Raw genomic sequence first — 5,796 nt, forward strand, 5'->3', positions numbered from 1 at the left:
GCTGGTAGGCTAGCTGTTTCCTCCTGCTAAGCAGCTGGTTAGCTAAGCTAGCTAAGCTAACCAGCTGCTGTAGCCTTATTTTTAATGAACAGATATATGATGCCTGATGAGCTGGTGACCATAATCACTTTGGTAATTGTTTTCTTCTGCTGAGACGTTTGTGTTTCCATCTTTTTGTTTCCTACGTTTGTTTAATGACTGCGAAACTTAGGGATTGTGTCATTAGATTTTTTTAACATAAAAGGCTCCAAAATAGTTTCCCCAATAAAAGTTTTATTGCGACGCAGTAAATGTTTTTGAATCAAATGACTTCAACATGACAATTTCCATTTCTTTTCTGAGCTTGCTCATTTCAGTTACCGTTGCAGCTTCACTTCTTTACTCACAGAGTGCACCTAGGAGGCAGTTCCAGCTGCTGACTGTGTAATTAGCTGCTCTGTAAATCAGGAGCTAATGATACTTAGATTGTGAATAAAAATTGAGTGGAAGCGACACTTTGGCCCAGAGTATCAGATTCAATGTTGATATTTTATGTCTGTCCTGAGATATCCTCCTTAAATATGTATAGAAGGTCCACACTTTCTCTTCAGCTCAGTAACATATTCAAAGGAACCTTTTTAATACACTATTTTTCTCTCTTGAAATGTTATTAATCATAGTCCACTCTGATGCCACCAAACTTCAGCCATGATATATGTTTTTGCTTTTGCCCCCAGACAGATTGGCTTCTGTTAGTGAATATATTCTGCAGCCGCCTTGTCCCCGCTATGAATCGGAAAATATTTCAGTGAAACTGTGACAGCCACAGGTTCATTTTCAGGGAACGATAACAGATGTCTGAAACCAAATGAATGTACAAAATATCAACAACATTATTCTGCACTGCCTCGCAGCATATTTTGCACAATCCATAACGTAATTTTCTCAAACCTTAAAAATTCCTCTTAGATTCGCCTCTTTCTCTGCAAGGAATGAATAATTGTACTGTAATTTATCTCATCAGAGTTCTTAACACAGTATTTTACATTATATTCAAAGAGGGAAAAATCACTCAGTCAGTCCCCAGTACCCGGGTGTTCTAACCTGCTGAGCTCTCTAGCTGTCATGTGAATGTATGACAAATATAAAATAGTTTTAAAGTGAAGTAGAATATAGGTTGATATGTCTGAATAAAAAGTTAAGATGTATATTAAATATTTATAAACATAAGCACACAGAATCTTTGATTGCAACATGCAAAAAATATTCAGATATTTTTAGTATATGTATATATAAAATATATGCTTGTATTGTAGATATAGATTTTATGTACATATATATACATCCAAAAGCCCATTAATATAAATATAAAAAGTAGAAATGCATATTAAAAATGTAATAAAAAAAACAAACAATTATAAGCACATGGGATTGTTGTATGTATGTTTTTTTTCATAAACTTGCATATTTAAATTAAATATATACCACTAACATATATGGTCACAACACATAATACCAGAGATGGGGACTCGAGTCATTGTGACTTGGACTCGAGTCGACTCGAGTCGCTGTTTTGATGACTTGTGACTTGACTTGACAAAAAATAAAAGACTTGAGACTTGACTCGGACTTGGAAGTTAAAGACTCGGGACTTGACTTGACTTGAGACACGATGACTTGTATGACTTGAGTGTTATTCACATGTTTTTGGTTAGAATATAAAATTAATAAATTAATTGAAAAAATCATGTCGATTACCCGGTAGGAGCGCAGACTGAGAATGACGTTGTCATGACTGGATCACTACCCTGTCAATCAGTCATGCCCTCTCTACGTACCTTACGTGTTTATTGGAGAAACAGGCCCTCTTATATCAGACAGGCATCAACATGTCAGTGGGAGGGGTACCGAGAGTCATCGTCTTCGGCTTTCGGAATTACCATTATGACGGCAAAAGACGAACAGCACAGTGCAAGACATGCGGCATAAACATCTCGGACAGCCAGGTGACAACTTCAAACTTTGTTCGTCATTTGAAGAGCCATTCTGCCCAGTAAGTGCTTGTCAATTAGCTAATATTATCTGGTTAGTCGGTAGTTAGCTAACGTTAGCTTGATACGATACGGGGGTGGGGTGGGGGGTGGGTCGGTTTGGTGGAATTTGTTTTTTAATTTATTTGCTAACATTAACCCCAGAAAACGTGAGCAAACATTCCGACCGGTTCATCACAAGACCGGCTGTACGTTTTATGAACGAGCAACACAGGGTTAAATGAGCTAAATGGGTGATTTTGGCCGCTGCCTTGATTAGTGTGTGTGTGTATGTGTGTGTGTGGGGTTGTCCCTGCAAAGTAAACATTACAGCGATGAAGTCAGTGTTTACTGACAGTTACTTATATCTTGTCTTTTCACTTTATTAAGATCAGATTCTGCAGGTAAAATTACAATAATACGGTGACTTGACTTGACTTGACTTGCCCAAGAAAAAATGACTTGGGACTTACTTGAGACTTGAAGGTTAAGACTTGAGACTTACTTGAGACTTGCACGTGTGACTTGGTTCCATCTCTGCATAATACTGTATAAAAATTGATCATAGATATTTCTTCATTTAAACGTACTTGTACATATGAAATACATGCTCATATGGTGGATATATATGTTATGTACACATACATAACTAGACATGTATGTCAAAAATTAATAATAAAAACACATATAAGCACACTGAATTACTGAATATATGTTGTTTTCATCAACATGCATATATAAATGATAAATGTATCATTCATGTATATGGTTGCAACATATAATATTGTATAAAAATACTTCATATAGATATTTTAATAGATGAACATACAGTATATACATTTTACTATGAATATCTCATGTATGTTGTAAACTCATATCTTACAGGTAACGTGGCAACATCACTCTGATATAGAGGCATGTAGGTCATATATTAAATGTCATAATCAGTGAAGAAACATCGGTGTATGTCATAGGCTTAGATTCTCAAGGAAAGTGTTATGTTAACAAATGCATACAGTGCTGACTCTGCTGCCCCAGACAAGAGAAACAACATCTGCCCACTGTGAACTGCGGGGTATTTCCCTTTAATGCTTGTTACACCACAGTATCAAGGTGTTCCCTTGCTGTTGTTAAACAGGAGGAATCATCCCAGTGTACTTCGTGTAAAGAGACAGCAATATTCATTGAAGCGCAGACAGACTTATTCATCCCATTACACACAGATAGGGCCCACTGTCTACTCATCATCATCTACTGTATGACGGGTCAAGACAAAGCAGAAAGCTTTAAGAGGCATTGTTTGGCAGCGCGTCTCCTCCAAAAGGAGGTCAGATATGTCTTTGCTGCTCATTTGCATATATGAGTGCTTTGAATGAGTCCTTTGATGCATGTGTGTTTCATTAGGTTGCATTGAGGCCGTAATTAGGTGGTCTGAGGAGTGTTTTAGCTTCTCTGTGCATGTGTGAGTGTGTGTGCATACACCAATGTGTGTGCGTATTTGTGTGTGTGTGTGTGTGTGTGTGTACAGTCCATTGATCGTGCTCTAAGCCCGGCAGCCGGCAGTGAGGTAATGGATGATGCTGCTGAGTGCTATCTGAACCCTCTGACCTCTGCAGGCTTGACTGACAGAGCAGGGAGAGGATCAGAAAGCAGATAGGGTTAGAGGGTTAGCTACATACCATACATCCCAAAGACAGCAAACAGTCCCAGAGCTTAGAGACAAGAGCTACAAATTTAATTCAATTGTTATCTACGGGGTTCGGGACAGAGCAACTTGGCTGGGGGGAGGGGCTAGAGCAGCAGGACGAAGGGATGAGAAGGACAAAGATGTGGGAGGATGATTGATTGAAATTACAGGATGGAGAAGATAAAAGATGGCCCGATGAGAGGATGGTGGGATTTGCTTTTGTGGGTCAAAATGTGTCACTGGTTGAGTGATCTTTCGAATATGGATTTCAATCAATTTCCCCCCCACAGGAATCGCCCGAGCTGTGCTGTGAAATATGCTTTTTCATAATGCAGAGTGGCGATTGTGTTGAAATCCCGTCAAAGAGCTGTTTGTCCACTTGGATCAGAAGCTGGAGGCAGAGCAGCCACCCCTAAAGATGTGTTGATCTTGCCAGCTCATGTTTCCCAATGTTTCTCTGTCTCTCCCGCTGCGGCAGACCACAGAGACAATCCCATGGTGGCCTCCATCCCAACCACCGCCATTCTACATTCCAAAGCAGAGCATGATGGGGAACAAACCTGCATCAAGGAGTCACAATCACAGAACAACTACGCTACAGTCCCTTCCCACCACCCCCTGTGAGAACGAGTGTCCTGGTTGCCCGTTGCACCACCGCCGCCAAACTAGATCCACATGTGAAGCCCGGTGTGATCACAATGCTCAGATGGTTTCAATGATTTATGGTCACACAGTAGACACGATGGCTGTGTGATTACATCTGGCTCCAACAACTCTCTCAGCTATCGTCACATCTCACAGGGAAGACTTCCCACAGAACAGCCCTGTTAGCAGCCACACACCACAGGAGGTGAAAGGTACTGTGTGTTAAGTGTGTTAAATTGAAAGCCAAAGAAACATTTTACATGCTGGAAACACTGAAATGCTGATTAACTGTACATCTGTTGTAAATCAAAATGAATCCTCTCAGCGGTTGTTCAACGTTTGTGTCCTGCATACATAGCATGCCTCCCCTCCTCTGGGGACTATTATGATACAGATTTTCAAACCACCAAAGCAAACAGTCGCTATTCCAGTCCCATTCCACCGGTGCAGCCAATCTGGAAGGAAATGAGAGCACCACATTTAGTTTTTGCTGAGCTCAAGATTTTCCTACATGTCTAAAGAAAGAAACAGCATCTCAAGACAAGGAGGATGTGATGACAGTGAACTTGCTCCAGAGGAAACTTTCTTTACTTGAGTCAGCTGCTGCAGTCTCATTCGAGTGGATTTCCTCTTGTTTTGTCCATTTAGACTGCCCGCGGTTGACCTTAGTTGTCTGTGGTGATTGGTCTGAAGCGAGGGAGTCCAGGGCAACACTTGTCCTCTATTGATCTGCAGATGGCAATCATGTAGAGTTGCTCAATCACAGCACAGCATGGGGATGTATTTTGAGCTCTGTATGTTGTGAAATTGTAGCATTTTCTCTTGTAGTGATACTGACCACTTCCAGAAAGTGACTGAATTTAACATTTTGTGTGAGTAAATACAGTAAATATGCTATAATAGTACTGCAGAAGTTTTTTTAAAAGAGGATAAAGACATTTTTGGACAACTTACAACCTACATGTCTCTTCGCAGGTCTTTCCCTTCACAGCTGACTGACATCTGAGAGCTGACACACTAAAAGAAGTACTGTCATCTTCCATGATGCACAACTGAATGGACCACATCATACTGTATTGCCTATGTGTGTAAATAGAATTTTCCCTTTGTAGTAGTTCCACATAGCGCAGTTATATACCGTTAAGATGTCTGTTTCTCTCCTGTAACATTTAGCATCTGTTGTTCTGGTAAATTTGTATGAAACTTAACTTCAAAAATGTAAGCTTGCTAACAAGGCTAACTAGCTTCCACTGAGGAGGTGGAAGTGCATTAGCCTAGCTTGCTAACCTTTGTCAGTTTCCTAAGTTGGAAAGGTGTGTGCGAGTGGGTTTACTTCACTCGCAAAATGAATGTACATCATAAGCTTACTTACCGTATGTTACCTTGAATTAATGAAGCAAACTTGTTTTTCTCGCATGCCTCCACGTAAATGGAGGATCCAAAAAAGGCCAACAT

The 5,796-nt window shown here is 40.1% G+C and overlaps 1 long non-coding RNA gene across 1 annotated transcript; it reads left to right on the forward strand.

The window, feature by feature from the left end:
- Window positions 1-1,870: 1,870 nt before the first annotated feature.
- On the forward strand, window positions 1,871-5,513 carry LOC144467082 (uncharacterized). The gene is made up of 3 exons (XR_013493447.1): window positions 1,871-2,032; window positions 4,175-4,553; window positions 5,317-5,513. It is a non-coding gene; the product is annotated as an uncharacterized LOC144467082 (long non-coding RNA).
- Window positions 5,514-5,796: the final 283 nt, after the last annotated feature.

Source organism: Epinephelus lanceolatus, chromosome 15, assembly GCF_041903045.1.
Source record: "Epinephelus lanceolatus isolate andai-2023 chromosome 15, ASM4190304v1, whole genome shotgun sequence".
In the NCBI taxonomy this organism is placed as follows: domain Eukaryota; kingdom Metazoa; phylum Chordata; class Actinopteri; order Perciformes; family Serranidae; genus Epinephelus; species Epinephelus lanceolatus.